Source organism: Castor canadensis, chromosome 1 (genome assembly GCF_047511655.1).
Source record: "Castor canadensis chromosome 1, mCasCan1.hap1v2, whole genome shotgun sequence".
In the NCBI taxonomy this organism is placed as follows: domain Eukaryota; kingdom Metazoa; phylum Chordata; class Mammalia; order Rodentia; family Castoridae; genus Castor; species Castor canadensis.
The window spans coordinates 205,320,008-205,339,798 of record NC_133386.1 but is presented as its reverse complement, the minus strand read 5'-3'; the positions used below and the strand labels follow the sequence as shown (position 1 = coordinate 205,339,798).

Sequence of the window (19,791 nt, the reverse complement as noted above, 5' to 3'; positions counted from 1 at the left end):
TGGGTTTCCCAGGGGGCCTTTGTCCTTTCAGGGTGAGCCGCTGTGTTTCCAGGAGGGGCCGGGAAGGAAGATGGAGGAAAAAGGGAGGAGACAGTGGCCTTCCACACTCAAAAAACACATCTCTTTCCTGTGCATTCTTATTTGTCTGTTTTGTGTCTTACTCCAGCTGGGCTGGAGGCCCAAGAGGGGACAAGCTGATTTTCAATTCCTTCTGTGAGATTCAGGTCAGGTGATGCTCTGCAGAGACTTCTTCCCTTCTGGGACAGGGAAGTGTGTCCATGGGGGCAGGTTCTGTCTTGGGGGGCTGGGGCAATGAGGGGTCAGTCCCCAAGAGGTTGGGTGGAGGGGTGGCCCCAGCATTTTCATGGTTGGAGGCCCATACCTGTGCTATCAGCTACTTCAGAGGCTGAGGGAGGAGGATCATAAAGGCGCAAGAGTTCCAGGCCAGCCAGCCTGGGCCATCAAACAAGGCCCTGTCCCTTAAAAAAAGGACAAAATCTAAAAGTGGAAGTGAAGCCACGGCCCCCACACCACGCATGCTCCCTGCCATATGGCTGTCTCATCCCCCTGAGGCTGTGTGTGTCCCCCGTTGACACTAAACTCTGACCCTCGTGGCAAATCTGTGTCACTGTTGGGCACATTGGGTTTTTCATGCCACGGTCTAGCGGGGGTCCTGGGCTTCCAGCCTGTGGCTGGTGCTGATGGTGGGTGCTGGGACAGGGGTGCACCAAGGGCGCAAGGTCTTGAGCCTATGGAGTCAGAGCTCCCCTCCACAGGCCCCACCTCTGGCCTTGGTTCCCACCCTGTCCTCAGCAGGCGGCCTGTGAGTCAGGGTCAGCCTTACTTGCTGCTATTCTAGTTGCTGGTAAAATTAAAAGTCCAGTTTCCAGAGCCATCCGGGCCTTGGAGCTACTGCATTCGTACCCAGGGCCTCAGTCCCCTGCCCTCGCCCGCAGGCAGGAATTTTGGTGCTTTGAATTTTCCTGTATGCCACAATGCCCTAACCAAGCCCCAGTTCTCCACCCAAGTTCTTCTGCCACATGTCCTGCTCTGCATGAGAAAGGGCTGAGTGTGCTCTGCCAGTGTCACTCCAGTCCTGCCTCTGTCTCTGGTTCCTGGGAGAGAAAGACCTTGAGGCGGTCTAAGAACTGACGCATTTACTCTTATTCCTCCTCCCTCCCTCCTCCCTCCTCCCTCCTTCCCCCTCCCTCCCCCTCCCTCCCTCCTCCCTCCTCCCTCCCTCCCTCCTCCCTCCTCCCTCCCTCCCTCCCCCCTCCCTCCCTCCCCCCTCCCTTCTCCCTCCCTCCCTCCTCTCTCCCCCTCCCTCCTCCCTCCCTCCCTCTCCCTCCTCCCTCCTTCCCCCTCCCTCCCCCTCCCTCCTTCCTCCCTCCTCCCTCCCCCTCCCTCCCCCTCCCTCCCTCCTCCCTCCCTCCTCCCTCCCTTCTCCCTCCCCCTCCCTCCCTCCTCCCTCCTCCCTACTGTCCTAACACCTAGTAGCTCCATTGATTGGCTGCCTAAGAGAGACGATGACTTGGAGAGTCATTCATCCTGGGGAAGGACATCCGGAAGGGAGGCGTGGCTGTGCCCACTGTCACCAATAGGGGCATTTCCAGGAGAAGCATTTCATCCAAGTCCCTGAGCAATGGTGAGCTTGACAGACCAGCTTGCGAGATTGGGGACGAGAGTCGGCGTTGGGTGAGTCCCAAACAGTAACAGGGAGGACTTCATTAGATACAGTCAGGTGCCTGCTCTGTACTTCTCATGTCACAGCCCCTCCCTGCTGTCCTGGTCCCCGTGGGTCCCTGTTTTACAGCCAAGGACACTGAGCACTACCAGGAGAGCCCCTGGTGTTGGTGAGGCCAGAGCTAAACTTGGCCCAGGTCCTCGACCGATCACAGCTGAGACTTGAGTGGGAGGGGGTCCAGCCTTGGTGTCCAGCTGTGTCCTGGACCCTCACACTCTGACAGCCATAAGCTGAAAGCGTGCATCTCCAAGGCCCTGTGCAGGCTGGCGGAGGCCCTGCTCGGCTGGAGTCTGGACCATCGGGGTAAGGAAGGAGGAAGTGACTTTTTGGTGGCCTTAAGATGAAATCAGGGGACCCTGGGACCTGCTCAGCTGGAGTCCAGACCATCGGGGTAAGGAAGGAGGAAGTGACTTTTTGGTGGCCTCAAGATGAAATCAGGGGACCCTGGGACCGGGGAGTCCTTTCTTTAGAGGAGCAGGAAGGAGGAAGGACCAGGAGAGATGCGGATCTGTAGGCTGGGAGACCGACTCAAGGATATCTCTGAAGGCAGGGACCGGCCACATGGCTGAGATCTCTCTGAATGGCCACCCTCCAGCTGGGATAGGCAGAACAACTGTAGCACTCAGAGCTCCATTCAGAACATTCCAGAATTACTTTTGGAGCATCACTGGGGGCGGGGCCAGGCCTGGAGCTCTAGGGCTGGGGGTCTTAGCCTCCCCTTCCCCCTCCCCTCCCCAGAAGCCTCCAGTTTAAACAGCTCTCAACTTAAACGTCATGATGTAATGCTCAGACACTGCCGCCACACCTGATTCTGTGTTTATTTGTGACTTCAGGCCGAAAGTGAGACTTAGAAGTAAATTGGCTTTGGGATTAAGGGAGCTGCCTGTGGTCCTTGACCATGTAGCATTTTGAAGTGGGGGGGCTTCTTCCAGAATTTGTGGAAGCGCCTCTCTTATCTACATTTCAAAGAAAAAAATTATTAAAAAAACAAAAAAATTATTATATCCCATTCCAGACCTCTGGGTGGGTGCCATTTTGTTTTGTTATTTTTTTAAAAATTATTCGTTATTAGCATTAGTTAATTGTACAAAGGGGCTCCGTTGTGAGAGTCGCATAAATGCACGCAATGCGTTGGGCAACGCCTTGTTTTTTTTACTGTCTTACACGTTCTTGAGGGTACTAAAAACATTCAGTGTTGTCAGCATCACCACCGCCCACCTCCAAACTTTCTCACCTCCCCAAACACAAAAACTGTCCCCGTTAATCACCGACTCCTCACTTGCTCCCCAGACTCTGGCATCTCCGTCCTCCTTTCTGTCCCTGTGGGTCTGACAACGCCAGGGACGTCCTCAGAGTGGAATCGGGCACTGTGGCTCACTGATCAGAGCAGTGTCCTCCAGCTCTGTCCATGTTGCAACCAGAGTCACTTGTGAAACAACTTGACAAGGACTCCCCAAATAGCAGCTTCAAAGGGGACTGGGGACCTGGACCCCTCCCACTTGGTGCCCCTCCAGTTCATCCCTCGGCCACCTTTGTAGATCCCTGGGGTTCCAGGAGGCAGGAGAGCCTCCAGTGGGTTAAAAACTGCATGGCCCCAGCCAGCCAGCCAGGTGCCCAGAGAGCAGCAGTGGGCAGAGCAGAACTCGTGGTTGGCTGGGCACTCCCTGGGAGAAACCAGAGCAGCTCTGATAAGCCTCCACAAAGCTGCACTGGTGGCTGATAACAGAGTGGCATGTCCCTTGGGTCAGGTCACTGACAACTTGCTTTTGAACACCCGTGCCAGGGTGGTAGGCACAAGTCCCAGGAGAGTGAGACTCAGTCCCAGGAAGGCCATGAAAGAGAAGTCTTGCTGTCACTGTGGGGCACAAGCAGGAGGCCTGTGCCATTGGGACTTCTCAATTTCATTCTTTTGGGGGGAGACAGAGGGTCACCAGCATGGAGACAAAATACCACAGCCTGGGGATGGCCCAAAGCAGCAATGGAATGTGTTCCCCTCCAGCAGGGCAGCCCAGGAAGCCATGTGGGGCCATGGCCTTTACCTTTGGGGTTGGCCACTGACTCCTGAACAAAAGTTGGGCTGGCAGCTGCCACCTGCATCTGGACCCACCAAGTCCCAGGGTGGCACCTGTACAGGAAGCAATCTGGCCAAGCTCTGCTGTCCTTGTCCTGGTCTGTGCAGCTGCAGAGGCTCTGAGAGGGGGTGAGGGGTGCTCAGCAGCCAGAGGTAGGCAGAGTCTCCACGGAGCTCGTTGCCAGCTGTAGTTGTCACCAACAGTGTGGGCCATGTGAGATCAGGCTTAAGTATTTTTTTTTGAGACGAGTTTGCACCACTGAATCTAGGTTGACCTCGAACTTGTGATCTTTCGGCCTTTGTTTCCGAGTGCTGGCATCACAGACATGCCACCATGCCAAGTGCATTAGCTACTTTTTGTCACTGTGAACAAAATACCTGACAAGCAGTAAGGAGGAAGGACTTATTTTGCTCATGATGGCAGCAAAGCGTGCGGTGGAGGAGAACCTGCACCTCATGGTGGACAGGGAGAAGGGAGTGAGGCAGTGATGGGAACCAGGTGCAACCTTCAAAGTCAGCCCTGGTGACCTACTTCAACCAACTAGGCCCCACCCAAAAGGTTCCACCATCTCCCAAAATAGCACCAACAGCGAGGGACCAAGCATTCGACACACGAGCCTGAGGGGTAATTTCATCGTCCAACCATAACTCCCAGAATTAATTTTGTTTTTCCTTCTTTTAATATCAGACTTTACTTGTTTTGGCAGTCCTGGGGTTTGAACTCAGGGCCTCACACTTGCTAGGCAAGCCCTCTACCACCTGAGCCACTCTGTCAGTTCTATTTTTGTGATGGGTTTTTTTGAGATAGGGTCTTGTGAACTATTTGCCCAGGCTGGCTTTGAACCTTGAGCTTCCTGATCTCTACTTCCCAAGTAGCTGGGATTACAGACGTGAGCCACCTGCGCCCAGCTAGAGCACACTTTTGGTATTCTGCGGTTTTATGGGTTTGCCAAATGTGTAACATGTTTTATCTGCCATCACGACATTATTCAGGGGACTGTCACTGCCTAAATATCCGCTGGGCTCCTCCTCGTCCTGTGTTCCTCAGCTACTACTGACCCTCTTCCTTCCCCATGGTTCCACCTTTTCCAGGATGTCACAGAGGGGGACCGTACCGTGTAGTGTAAGACTGGCCTCTTCCACTGGGCGACATGGTAAGACTCCTTCGTGCCTCTCGTGGCTCAACAGCTCATTTGGTTCATCACTGAATAGTAATGTCGTGTCAGCGCCTGCCAGAGTTGGATCTTCCTTTCACCTACCGAGGGACATCAATGGTGGCTTCCATATTTTTGTGATTATGAATCAAGCAGCTGTAAACACCTGTGTGCTGGTCTTTGTACATATATGAGGGGTACCTACCAAGGGATGCGATTGCTGGGCTGTATATCTTAGGGTGCAACTGTTTAGCTTTGTGAGGAAGTGTTTTTTAATGTAAAATGTGAAGGATGACATTTTAAAATAGGAAAGAAAGGACTTACCCTCGATCCCATGGAGTGACATTATACCTGCCTGCTCTATGCAGCGTGGCCGTGAGCACCTAGTTTGCACCCCAAGACTTCGCTGGCCATGGGTGTGAACAGGAGGGTGCTCAGTGCCCCCAAAGACCTTGGCTCCTGCTGGCACTCAGTCCTAGGACCCTCCTGCCTGAACCTTCCTGCCCAGTCAAGCCACTCCTTCCCAAGGGCGCCAGGGCCTCCCCTGGGCCCTTTCCTCACTTCTCTGCTCCCCCCCTCCACGACCTTCCCATGGTGGCATTTGGAACTTGCAGGAGGCATTTGCCACACTGCCAGGCTGACTTGAGATACGGACTAGGGCAGGCAATTTATTAGGGAGGGGGTTCCCGGATGTCCCAGTGAGATGAGAGAGAGAAGCCCCTAGCAGGCACTCTGATAAAGGAGACTGGGGAGAGCTGGGGCTCCCTTCTACTGGGGACCTCAGGGAGCTGTGTAGACATGCTTCAGACTTGTCCCCCAAATGTGAGCAGTTGGGAAGGCAGGACTTCACCTAGCGAGTCCTCTGGATGGCTGGAGTGGGGACAGCTCTGGGGGCCTGTGTGCTTGCTGAGCCAGGGAACCCCTCATGGGGCTTGGAGGCAGGGAGAGCTCCCCTTCCAGGGTGTTCTACCGCCTTCTTACCCAAGTGCCTGGCTTTCAACTTGGGCCACTCAACTCCCCTTTCCACATTGGGGGTTCCTCTGCCCCCATCCCAGGGGGCCCTCCACTCCTAAAGGATTTCAGGCTTTGGTTCCCTGCCCATTCCTCAGCATCACTACTGCCCCAGGTCTTTCGTGCTGCAGGACAAGCCCAGCCCCAGAAGGTCGCTCCTCTCACCTCCTCGGCCTCCCTGCCATCACCATTTCAAGTCCAAGTGTTTCTTGAAGCTCCCCAAGACCCATGCCCTGACCTCCCCCGACCTACCCCCAAGCTCACAGTCCCCTACCCTCACCTCTGCCCTCAGGTTTTCCTTCGCTTGTACTCAGTGTCCTGAGGTGCCCTGGATGTCACCCTCCTGCACCTAGCGTGGGTGTGTCTGGGGAACAGCTGGGCTGACCGTCTCGCTTGACCATCCCCACCATGGGCAGAAGCTGACCTGGTTGCCCGGTGCCAGGATTTCCCACCTTCTCTGCCCTCTGCACCCTCTGCCATGCCGTGCCCCCTTTCCCTGGCTCAGGAGCCCCTCTGAGCAGGACCCCAGGCCTCCCACGAGGCCCCAGGGCAGCAGCCCTCCCTCTGCCCAGCATTGTCACTCCGCTGGGTGATGCCCATTGGCTTAAACTTGCTTCACCTGAAGATACAAGTGAACTCCCCAGACCCCACCTCTCGTTCTGGCCACAGCTCCTCTCCGCCACCCTTCAGGACAACAGCAGTGCAGGTGCCTCAAGGCTCCCTGCCCTGCCCTGCCCCCCTGCCCTCTCTCTAAGCCTGCAGCCAGCAGTTTGTGCCCTTGCCTTTCCCCACCCCTCCCCGGTGGCCTTCCTGTCACCAAGCTCAGAGTCAGTCTTCGCCCTCAGTTTGCCTGGCTGGCATGTCATTCCAGCTGCTTTCCTCCTCCCACGCCTCCTGGTCTTTCCTGGGGTCCCTCTCATTTCCCAGGGCTGTGGGCGACGGCATCCTGACTCCACTCAACATTTTCCCTCTTCCCCAGGTGGCCTGTTTGCCACTTGCTCCCATTTCAGATGTCTGGCTCTGTCTTTTCACCTCTGCCCTGCCTGGACTCCTGACACAGAGATCCCTACATCCCTGGGGAGCTGACTGACATCTCAGTGCAACATCAGAAGCCAAGTCTGAAAGAAAGGTGGTCCTTGCCCTGAGAACCTCTCATCTCATCGTCTTTCCCGCTGAGCTTACAGTTGGCCCTCACAGCTCTGGCCCCAGGCATCCTGGACACCTCTTTCTCTGGCCCCTCCCATGGGATGCTCTGGTTCCTGGGAGCTCCACTGTCACAAAGGCCAGTATCCTACACGCCGGCCTGTGGTCCGGATACCTCACTGCCCATGCGTCTGCTCCAGCGCTGTCAACGCCCAGGTCCCCAAACACCTGCCAGACCTTGGATCCTCTGTCCCTGGATGGCCTCCCTTTAGCTCAGAGCCACCCTGGTCTCCTTCTTCCTTCACTATTTCAGACCCTTTCTTCCACTTGGGAGGACGCCTTCAGGCCACCAGGCTGTCCTCAGGTTTCCTCCACATTCCTGTTCACAGTCCTCTTGGCGGCAGGGGCTTCTCCGGTCACCCTCGTGAAACACAGCACTGCCCCCCCAGGAGACAGCCTCCACCCTCCTCCATGGCAGGTTAGCAGTGGCGCCACAGGGGCCCTCCGGAGGGATTGTGGCACCTTTCCCCCTTCCTGGCTGGAGACGTGAGCGCTTGTGCCACCCACCATGGTGAGCAGCCTGCACCAGCGGCACAAGCCAACGGACTTGAAACTCCACTTCAGCCATATCTCCAGCCCTGTTTACCTTAATTATTTTTCAAATAGGGTCTCACATTTATGCCTGAGTCAGCCTGGACTGAGAGACTCCTCCTTATACTTCCCACACAGTTGGTATGGCAGGCATGCACCACCCTGCCCAGCTTTTTGTTAGTTAAGATGGGGTCTTGACCCAGGCTGACTCCTCCAGAGTAGCTGGGGTTGCAGGTATGAGCCACTGAGTCTGGTCACATTTCTGTTTCTAAGAGCATAAATTAATTATCCACCTCCCCTACTTAAATAAGTGTCTTTCACATTTTAAAACCACAGGTAGAATGGTGGTGTGGCTCAGGTGGTAAAATGCCTGCTTTGCAGGCACAAAGCCCTAGTCCCACCAAAATAAATAAATAAAATAAAATCACTTCATGAATATAATTTTAACTACTGCATGATATTCCATTGCGTGGGTTTATTAACACAAGTGGTTATTCCTTCCTGTCTTGTTAGACAGTATTTATTGCTTCTTTTTCTTGATTATGGTCTCTTAATCAATTTGCTTAATACAGAAAATTACAAAGAAGCAAGTAGACATCACCCATAACTGAAATATCTGGGCTTAAAATTTTTATTTTCATTGACAAGTAAAATTTCTCTATATTTGCTTTGCACGCACTGGGACACACACGCCTGTTGGAATGGCTCCATGGAGCAGAATTACCTCCGACGCTGATCATTCTTTTGTGGTAGAAACATTAAAATCCCTCTTAGCAATTTGGTTTTTTGATTGTTTTTTTGGTGGCACTGGGGTTTGAACTCAGAGTCCCACGCTTGCTAGGCAGGCGCTCCTGCCTCTTGAGCCACTCCACTGGCCCTTTCTGCTTTAGTTATTTTTCAAATAGGGTTTCACATTTATGCCTGGGCTGGCCTGGACAAGGACCCTTCTATTTATGCTTTCCGCAGAGCCAGGATTACAGCAGTGTGCCACCACGCCCAACTTTTATTGGTTCAGATGGGGTCTCGAGCACTGTTTGTCTGAGCTGGTCTCGAACCATCATCCTCTTGATCTCCACCTCCTAAATAGCTGGGATTACAGTTCACACCATGTTCCTCCAGGCTCTCCTGCCAGAGTTTTAAGCACAGGATACATTGTTATTAGCTGCGGTCACCAGCTGTGGGTAGACCTCATGCCAGGTCCTCCTGTCGCTGGACACTTTGTATCCTTTCACCAACACCTCCCTGGGGGCAAGCTTTAAAGGAAGGAAGGTGACATCCTGAGTCTTCAGGACTCTGGGCACCCGCATCAGGCTGCACTGAGCAGCCCTGGGGTGAGGGAGGGAGCCTGGGGGTGCTCAGGGCTCCTCTCCTTGGGTGGAAGTCTGGGCACAGGCCTTGCTCACTCTGGCCCAGCTCTCCTGGGAGCTCTGCTCCAGCCTGGTCCCTGAGTGTCACAGCGCCTGCCTGGGATACAGAGCCGTGTGCACAGCAGACTGGGGAGAGGGGAGCAGAAACATCTGTCCTCTTCCACTCGTGTTCTTTCATTCATCCGAGTACTGACCCCGTGTGTGCCAGACCTGTCCTGGGGACATGGCGGAGAACAAGACGTGACCTGCACGGGCTCACATTCTGCTTGCAGTGAGCTACCACAAGGGGCCCAGCAGGTGAATAGCATGAACCTGAGCTCAGGCTGAAATAAGAGCGGGCAGGAGGAGCAGGGAGTGGGGGGGGGAGGGGGAAGGGGGGAGGGGGAGGGGGAGGGGGAAGGGGGGAGGGGGAGGGGGAGGGGGAGGGGTGAGGGGGAAACGGACTGTGCTGCTCTTTGCCGGAAGCCAGTGGGAAGTCCTCCTCCCATAAGTGACACAGAACCCAGACCTGAGGGTGTTGGGAGGAGGCCTCTTCTGGCTGCAGGAAGTGCAGGTGCAAATGTCCTGGGATCAGATATTGCTTGGCATTCCCAAGGAAGCAAGGACACCTTAGGCTGGAAGAGGGCGGGGCGGGGGTGGGGGCGGGGGAGAGGTTTCGAGAAGCTGGGTCACAGAGGGACAGGTGGACCCCAGAGGAACCTCAGTTTCTATTCTAACCAAAAGTAGGTTTCAAAACACTTAACAATGGGGCATAACCAACCAGAGCCCTGGAGCAGGTCTGGAGTCCCCAGTCCCTATGCCAGTAGCCAGGCCATGGGGGGAGAGCTTGGGGTCTCATGGAGGCACCATGAACTGACCACCGTGGCCATAAGGCTGGTGGAAAGCCAGCCGTGATGGCGAGAGAGGTACCACCTGAAGCTTGTGGCAGGGCACATTAGGGAACAGCCCCTGACAGAGTGTAGGGTGAGCGTGGATGCAAGGTGGCCAGGTAGATGGCAGAGGGCAGCCTGGGGGCAGGTCCCGACCCCTCAGCCCTCAGCCCTGGGGTCCTTGCCCTCCGTCACTCCTCGTGGGGATGAGAAGTCTCCAGCCTGGCTTTTGCTGCCATCTCTGGAGCGAGCCATTCATCTTCCAGGGGACAGGATAGTAACAATATCCATCAGACTTGATTGGCTATCTCGCACTGTCCCTTGCCAGCTGTGACCTTGTTTCACCCGCTTCACTTTTTCGGAGGGTCTCCGCTGCTCTGTCTGGGGGTGGTGCCTGACTCCACAGGGAGAGGAGCCCTGGGCAGGGCTGTGGGAGCCCAGGAGGCAGTGGAGGGTGAGGGACGCCCACCAGGACTGAAGGTTGCAGCCATCTTGGGAGACCCAGCTTCCAACCTGGGGAGGGTAAGAACAATCTGCTTATCTGTTTGCCCAGCCTCGGTCTATTTATTTCCATCATCGTGTTAGGGAGGCACCACGAGGGAACCAAAGGGAAATTGATATGAGGTCTTTTTAAGTGGAGAGCAGCGGCTGCGGCCTGGGGAAAAGGGTGGCTTTCTGATCTGCTGCCAGTGTGGGGGGGCTCTGAATCTGGGGAGGGTTTCCCACGATCCCCCTTCACCCAGGCCCAGACACCTCCATCCTCCCTCATCCTCACCACATCAGGGGGGCTACACGGGGCTTCAAGGTCCCAGAGACGCTCTGAAATTGGAAACATGCGTGTTTGACAAGTCTCAATTTATCAGTGAGTTTAGTCAGCCTGGCTGGGTAGACTGGCTGGCTGGATCTCTGTTCAGGATGCCAGAGGACTGGGAGTCCTGAGGCCCTGGGTTCGAGGCCTGGGCTTGACACTAGCAAGCTGGGTGACCTGGGACTAGCCTACATTTCTTTCAAGACCCAGCTGCCATTTCTGAAAACTCATGTGGGAGCCACTGGTTGGTTCAGGTTATATAGCAGTCAGAAGAAAAGGTTCCAGGAAGAGATGGTGACATTGAGCAGGGAGGGCTTGGTACCATGACCCAGCCTCACTCTGGAGCTGACGTGGGCTAGCAGCAAATACATTGGTGGGATGGGGTGGGGGTCATCAGTCAACTCGGAGTGCTTGCCCAGCTGGAAAGCTCGGTGGCAGATGGGCTTCAGGTGCAGTTTAACCACGGCTCTAGGTTCACAGGCTGGGTTGCCTCATGCCAACAAAGCAGCTGCAGGAATTTCAGGCTTTGCCACTGACCCCCTCATTGGCCAGATCAAGAGAGAGATCTTAACTGGGGAAAAGTCTTTTTTTTGGCAGTGGTGGGGATGGAACCGAGGGCAAGCACTCTACGACTGAGGTACAACCCCAGCCCCTTGCTCTGTATGGATCCAGCTGGGAGATGACAAAAACTGGCTCAGACCAATCACGGCTCACTCTTGGGGCAGAGGGTGGGGCTTGCACCTATATAAACCATACAGCTGTCACTGAAGGTAGTATGCGGGTCCTGTTGCAGTGACACCAAGTCTGTGATGACAGGACAGCTCCTGCCATCAGACCGCCAGGCTGATAGCATTGGACGTGGACCTGGAACCTGGCTCCTGGATGTGACTGCAAAGTGACAGTGCCCACCAGAACCGTGGCTGAGGAAAACAGAGCACGAGAATGTGCACATATTGATCTCCTGCTGTATGCAACCTTCCTGTGCCACCTGCTGAGGGAGACCACGAGCCTTTGGGGGGCTGAAGAAACAGGCATGACAAGGTCAGGTGACTTGCGCACACCCGCAGTGAGTGGCTGACCTGCTGAACGTTTGGTTCCGAAGAGTGTGTGAGTCATGGAAGGTGTTCTGGAATGAGGGCAGGAGGGCTAACCCCAATCATGGAGTCCTTAGAGAGAGTGTGGACACCCTCGTGCAGGGATAAGCTGAGGTTTTAGCAACGTGAGACCTGCGCTTGGTGCAGGGGGCAGCACAGTGACACTGACTCTCCTGGACTTCCTGAGCTCCATGGAAGTGAGGCAGTGTTGGCTGATGTCCTGCTGCTAAGGGCACCGGGTCCATTGTGCCCCTTAGGCCTTCCCACGGAAGGACTGAGATGCCAGGGAGACCTTCCTGGCCACTGTGCCGGCTGAGTGACCGTCTGTGGGGAGGAGGCGGGTGATTCCCGTGTTCTCTGCACTCTTATGGGCTGAACCAAAATGGCAGGCAGGCCACATGGCTTCTCTCCTCGCACAGTCTCGTGGCAAGGCAGAAGAAACCGAGCCAATGTGTCATGAGGAAGATGGCCGCGAGCAAGGGAGGGGTTAATGGAGCAGGGACAGGAGCACAGCCAGGGCCCAAGTTTCCGCAGGAGAGTGTGCTGGGTTGGGGGAGCCATGGCCAAGCCAGGAGACTAAGGGGGAGTGTCCCAGGCCACTGGGACACTTGCCCTATCACCGTCCTGGAGAGGTAGCTGGGCAGAGGCAAGTCCTGGACGGTGGGGAGCTTGCTTGCCTTGCTGCCCAGAGCCACCATCGCAGGGGTGGGAGGCAATGAAGGGGGACTGGTGACCCGAGTGGCAAAGGGACAGGCCGTTCCAACACCATGGTGACCGGGCACCCAAGGATTCTAGGCAGTGAACACAGCAACAGAAAAACAGAAGTTAACAGAGCAAGTTGGAAGGGTTTTAAACACACACAGCAAACAAGAAACAAGGTCTGGGTGAAACGGCTGAGCGGACAGAGCCCACGGATTCCTGAGCCGGGTTCCAGCTGAAGAGCTGGCCCGGAATCCGGAAGGAGCCGGGTAGGAGGCAGAGCCAGATGTTCCAACAGCTGCTTCTGGAACGTCCAAAAGGCATTACGAGAACAAACAGAGATGAGGTGAGGAGGGAAGAAATCGTGGGAGGTGATTTCCCAGTGCGGGGACGGAGGGGCCTTCAGGTCACCAGGTCACCTCAGAGGTGGGGGGGTCATGGGAAAGAGGAAAGTCTAAAAGAAAACTGGAGGCTGATGCGAACCACAGGTTTGAAAATGGTACCGTAGAGATGTGAAGGGGGCACGAGGTTTGGACTCACAGAGGCCCAGGGAAGGATTGTGACCGAGAAGCAATTTGACATGTCCCTCACCTGGCAGGTCACTTTGTTGTTTTGTTTTTGGCAAGAGCAGCTGGAATGTCCCCTGAAAGGTCCCCATGACACAGTGCAGTCCTAACCACAGTCCTCATAGTGGGTTTGACGCCCCAGTTTATATAACTTACGTAACTCTAACGTCATGCCCTTTGACCTACATGGTCCCCCCCACTCTCCCCACCCCCACATTCAAGATGTATTTGAGTGAAATTTGGGACAGTCTAGAGAAAAAGTCCTAAAAGCTTCCAAAGGTAAAACCAGGTCCCATATGAGGAAGTGAGAATAAAAAGCACATCAGCCTCCCGACAGCCACACCAGGCACAGGAAGCCACCAGGAAACCAGTGGGGACTTGTAGCTTTCACAGGAGCTTAGCATCCACCCAGCTCAAAAGCTGCCTTCTGCAGAGGAGAAGAAGAGGCCACCACTGGGGAAGTGACCTGCCCCGGGCCACCTGGCCAGGTACTATCCCAGGAGCTGGGAGTCTGGGTGTAAGTGCAAAGGTTCCTCCTAGTGTGGCCAGTGTTTGTGGATGGCCTCTGCTCAGGTGCCATGGAGAGTAGCCAGGGCAACCCCTCACCCCAACAAAAACTCCAATACAATCTCTGCTGTCATGAACATCAAGTCTTTGTGGAAGAGAGAAAAAAAAGTAAATTATTGAGAAGAGTTCTGCAAAGGAGATACACAGGACTTGTGGTAGTTGGGCATCCAGACAACTGATGATTTAGCCAAGCTCTGAAGGAAAATAGGAATAGACTGGGTGTGCAAAGGTCCTGAGGCAGGAGGATGCATGGGCTAACTGGAGCCCAGGATCCAGAACCAGTGGAGAGCAGCTGATGGGGCCAGGGCCTGCAGGTGAGGCTGGAGGAAACATGTCGGGGGCACCGAAGTCTCTGGTTTGCATTTCACAAAGTCACTCTTTTCAGAGTCTGCAGAGCAGAGAATGGATCGGAGGACTGAGGCTGGAGGCCGGTGGAGGTTGTTGGAATGGTGTGGGGAAGAGATGGTATTTGGGCTGGGTGGTGCCGCGCAGGTAAGAGCAGCAATCGCTCGGAGTATATGGACGGCGGCGTCTGGACAGGGAGGGTGGAGGGGTGTGCAGTCCCCAGGTTTCTCATGAGGGTTCCCTGCTGGACCTTGTGTGAGGCCTTCCCACGCAGGTGAGGCTGTGGGGTTCTTCCCTCACTAGGCCACGTTTGATCACTGGTAGCACTGAAGAGTTTGAACCAAGTTGGTAACACAGATGTCTGCAAAGAGGCACTGATGCTGCTTCCTCCAGGGCCAAGCTATTCCGTGTCCCGGGGGACATTTCTGTCCTCTCCCCCACGCTCTCACTGGCTATGAAGAAACTGGATGGATCTTTGAGGGCCTGGGCTGAGTCAGCGAGCAAGCTCAGAGCGTCCATGCAGGGCTGCTGCGTGCAGAGGGCGCAGTCAGGGTTGCCTGAACTCAGGGGGCAGGTGGCCCCGTCTCTGTTTGGTACCACAGCAGCACAAGCTGCTCCTGGCCATGTCCCGTGCTGGGGTCATGCTGTGGGGTGCACTGCCCCCCGGCTGACTGTCACCTCCAGTAGCAGAACAAGCTGGTCTCAGGGCAGCTTGCCAAGCAGAGGGTTGCCATCCTGCCGTCCCAGAACCTCTGACTTCTGGTCCTTGGCTTCCATCACTCTGCTGAATCACGGCAGCTGAGTGACTTAGGATTTGGGCTTGAGTCAGGGAAGTGGGCAAAAGCCTTCTCTTTGTTTCTTGCCAGTGGAACGGGCAGGTTAGTCACTAATTCTAAGTGTCATTTTTCACTTGACAGGGGAAATGAGACTTGGAAAATCTGTGGCATAGGATGACAATTATGCCTTCATCCCGGGATCTGGTGGGGCCTGTAGAAAGAACCAGAGGGAAGCAAATGTGTCCTCCCGAGTGCATTTGGTCACTTAGACAGCATTCAGGACCCGTCTAGACAGCATCATGTCCCCCACCTGGGAGGGCTGGGTTTGCAAGCAGCTTTGTCACTTCTGACTTCCTGATTGGGAGCCCCAAGCAGCTCATTTACCTCTTGTGACAACAGAGAGCTACCCCCGTCATTGGTTGTACTTGGCCATTTGGAAAGGGGCAAGCAGAAGACCTCACAGGTGACCCTCCTGCCCACACGTGACACAGGTAAGCTGGACCTCTGAGCGTGGGTCGGAATACTGAATGACGAGATCATTTCACAGGCGTTTCAATGAACGTGGCTGCAAAGCATTTAGAACTGTGGACGCCGCCCAAGTATCACTTCAACATTGCCACCAATAAACCTCAGCTTGGCTGATTTGATGTCGTCCTTCACTGTGCTCCTGGATTGTGCTGCACTGTTGGTTGGAGGCCAGAAACCAACAACAACAGAGTTGCGGTTTTGAGACCCAATCTGCATTAACTTGTGCTGGGCCTGGACACACAGTGTCCCCAGGTGGACCTCTGGCAGCTTTGTTGAGACACCATCCCCTGTCAAGGGGCCAGAGCTGATGACTTTTGAGCCTTCTACCTGGACCCCTCTGCAGGGACAGGAATGCTGGGTTTGGGGGTCATCCCAGTGATGACCTCATTTCTCATGAAATGAGCCTGGATACTGTTTATCCCCGAGGCTTCCTCAGTTCCTACCATCCCCATGTGGCCATTTCCTGGGAGCTGAGCTGTGTCACCAAATAGTTCATGCCTGGTGGCAGTCACTGGAGGCATCTTCAGCTGATCTCAGCAGACAAAACATGTCTTCAGAGTGAATTTTGCATGCCAACCCTTCAGGGAAGCCAGGTGAGAGACAGGTGTGAGGTACAGGTACTGCTGATTCCTAGCTTACCAGATCAGGCTCAGCAGAGCCCTCAGAGGATGGGCACTTGAGGTCCTCCATGATCCAGACACCCTGAGTTTGGATCCATGTCCCCATGGGGGCTCTTTAGCTGCCCATTGAGGGATTTGCATTCAGTCCATCCATATGAGATGCTGGCCAGAGCCCCCACCTCCCTCAGAGGCTTGGTTGTGGTCCAGGTGTGCACGAGCAAGTATTCAGGGACAGTTGACTGTCACCTTGACAGGTTGAGAGATGCCTAGGAGATTAGTAAAGCTCACCTCTGGGTGTGTCTTGAAGGGTTTCCAGGGAAAGTTAGATGATGAAGGCTCTGACCTAATCAATGGTTTGATCCACTGATGGATTCAAAATTTGAGTGCACTATTGGGAGGTGGGGCTGTGGAAGGTGGCCCTGGCTGGAGGAAGTGGGTCCCTGGAGTGTGCCTTTGAAGTGTATATCTTGCCCAGGCTCCTTCATCTTGCTCTCTCTGCTTCCTGGCTGCCATGAGGTAAGCAGCCTTCCTTTGCTATGCTCTGCCACCAAGATGTTCTGCCTCACCACTGGCCTCCAAGCAGTGGAATCTGCTGACCACAGGCTGAAACCACAGGCCAAAACAAATCCTTCCCCGCTTAATTTGTTTCTTCCAGGAATTTGTCACAGGGACAAAAGTCTGATTAACACAGGTACGACTCTCTACCTGGGTCCCCAAGCTCTGCCACACAACCCAGAGGCAGTGGCGCAGGGGGAAGACCAGCTGGCACCCTCCCCAGGGTGCTGAGGGTTTCCCACTCAGAAGAGGTAGTGGCTAGTAGGAAGGGACTCATGTCCTGGACACTGTCATGGTGGGCCCCATATGGGCTATACAGAAAGCCCTAGACTCAGGATGCAGGTCCAGCCTCGGACCTGGCCTCCAGCCTTCTCTCCCAGGCTTACTGTCACCATCTGTAAAATGGGACAGTGCTCTCCATCCTGAATGTCTACCAGAGCCCCGCTGCCCTGGTGCTAAGACCACTCCTGGTCTTGGCATGTGGACTGAAGACATGCTGGCTAGATGTGCTCAGAGGAGGGGCCAGACTTGGGGAAACAAACCAAAAAGCACATCTGGCACGCGGTTGTCTCCAGCTGTGTGTTACCCACACGTGGGTGGCTGGCCTATTATCCCTGTCTGGCTGCCTGGACTCCCTGCAGACTCAGACAAGACAGGGGCCCCTGGAGGGACTGACATGAGTGTTGGCAGCTGACCTTGCTGGCCATCTCAGCCAGGATGCAGGATGCTGGCAGGACCCAGACAGTGCCGTGTTCTTTGGGTGTCTAGCACCTGGCGTGGTTGGCTGTGAACACACTCGTCCTGAAAAAGCAAGTGAGCAATTGGTGCAGGGTGAGCCTGCCCATGCAGGTGGGGCCCTCGAGATTCCTGTACAGGCCACTGTGCCCCAGTGTCCATGTGCCAGAAGCCTGCCCTGGGGGTTTGGGCTGATGTGGGCACAGCCACTATATGGAATGGAGCCTATGCCACTCAGGTATGTAATCACTTGAGGGAGAAAGGGCAGTGTCACTTTAGCTGCCACCAGGACATAGGCCACTGCAGATTCTGCCATGTGCCCTTCAGTCAGCACCCCTGCCCCAGACTGGACAGGGACCTGCTTTGGGATAGGAAGGAGATGGACATCTGGTCCTTGGAGGCTCCATCCCCAGAGCCCTGTACAGAGATGCCTGGCTCTGCTGCCTGCAGGTCCCCAAGAGCCAGCTCTGCTCTATGGTCTGAGCACGATGGGCAAGTGGGTTCCATGCCTGGGCCCTACCAAGCCAGCATGGACCCAGCATGGACCCAGGTGCCCAGTGTGAGGCAGTGGCCGCTCAGAGTAGGTCCTTCCTCACCTGTGTGGCAGCTGTCCCACCTCATGCTCCGGGAGCATACCTGTGCACACTGGTGGATTCTGTGCTTGGAAGTACAGGTGCCCATTAGTAAATACATGAAATTAAGTTCATTTAAATTTCAGTTAAATAGCAAGGATCATTTTAGCATCAATACGTTCTGTGCAATCTTGGGGACATATAATGGCATGTGCCTACAATAAAAAGTTGTTTGTGTTTATCTATGTCCTGTGCGTGACCCGGCAACACTGCTCCTTCCCTGCACAGGATTTACTCCTAATCACCGCCTCCTGCCCCCAAGTCACCAACGTCTCCCTTCTGCAGCAAGACTTCGGCTTTTCAGGCACATCTCCCGATAGTGATCTCGGCACGCCCCCGACACAAGCAAGAGCGCCAGTGTCTGTAGTTCCTGTCTGTGAGCTAATGCACTAATGTGTTTTAGCTTAACATTTGGAGCATTACCTCATTGGGTTTAGTCTGAACATACAGTGGTCATAATTTTATTTTACTCTTTCCCCCAGCTTTATTGAGCTATAATTGACAAATAAAAATGGTGTATCTAGGGAGTTGAGTCCCATCTCTCTCTCTCTCTCTCCACATCACAGGGTTCTGAGCTGTCTTCCATCCCCTGGGGAGAATGAGCTGTGCAAGTTCAAGGTGGACAGTGTGGAGATGGGGTGTGCACATGCACTGTGGTGTCAGATTAGTGAACACATCTCTCACCATGCTTACTTACTGTGCTCTGTGCCTGCACGTGCGTACCTGTGTGCCTGTGTGTACAAGCATGCATGTGTGTGTAATGAATGTATTTTACACACACGTGCAGGAAGGAAATGAGTTTCTAGTGGAGGTAAGCATATGCCTCCCCGTGACCCAGCAGACCTGCTCCTAAGTGCGCTGCACAGGATGAGCACACATGCATACAAAGAAGGACAGCCACCTGAACACACAGGGCCACTTTGTCCACATGAGCCCCACACCGGAAACAGCTCAGGTGTCTGTCAGCTGGAGAGCAGATATGGACCACAGGACAATTGTTGGCTCCTCACGAATGAAAGAGCGATGCTGGTCAGTGCCATAACCTGAACGGATCTCAAAAGCTTTAGGATGTGTTACTGAGTTCCTGCTCTGTGACCGTTAGCTGGAGTCCAAGGACAGGGAGCTCACCTGTGATGACTGTGCCTGGCAGCGCTCGGGGCGTCCAGTTACAGTTGGAACTTGATAAACAATGAGCGATCTCTTTGCGTGTGTATGTCCTGACACATGTGCCCAATGCTGCCTCGGATGGACTTACAGTAAGCATCATTGATCGTAAGTCCAACTGTAACTGGGCTTCTTGTTTGCTTTTTGCTAAATAATAAAGAAGGACAGAATGGTTCTCTGGACCCATGGGAGGAAATGTCCCACGGTCACATCTTGGTGGTGTGAAGTGGATTTGTGCACGTATGTGGAAATTCGCCGAGTTTAGATTTGTTTATACACTTAAGGTTTACTGGTTTCACTCTAGGCAACTTATGCCTCAATAAAAATGGAGGAAAAGCGTTCTTCCTCGGCCTGACAAAGGCACACAAAAAGCAAGCAAAAAGCAAACCTATAGAACAGCCCCACGGGAACTTCCTACTTGACAGTAAAGACAAGCCACTTTTCCCGAAGGTCAAGAACATGGTAGCCAACCTGGCAGCTTCTATTTCACATTGACCTGGAGGCTCGAGCCAGGGCAGTCAATGTGGAAAAATAAATAACACACAATCTCAGTGTGACTGGCAAGAAAAGAAAAGAAAGAAGACATCAGGGCTGGAAAGGAAGTAAAACAGTTTCAGATAATCTCACAGGTAAAGAAACCCCTAATAAATTCACTTAAAACACATTGGAATTACCGGTAGATGAATTCACTGTGATTGTAAAACACAAGACCAACATACAAAAATCACTTTTGCTTGTGAACACCACAGACG

General features: G+C 54.3%; 1 long non-coding RNA gene across 4 annotated transcripts in view; it reads left to right on the top strand.

The window, feature by feature from the left end:
* Positions 1–5,132, top strand: part of LOC141414937 (uncharacterized) — a 36,324-nt gene extending 31,192 nt beyond the window's left edge. For 2 of the 4 annotated variants that reach the window (XR_012439946.1, XR_012439945.1), the window contains exons 2-3: positions 1,498–1,695; positions 4,908–5,132. This is a non-coding gene — a long non-coding RNA (uncharacterized lncRNA). Of the gene's footprint in view, positions 1–1,494; positions 1,696–4,907 lie in introns of all 4 variants that reach the window. The other 2 variants (XR_012439947.1, XR_012439944.1) reach the window with 2 other exon arrangements.
* The last annotated feature ends 14,659 nt before the right edge of the window (positions 5,133–19,791 follow it).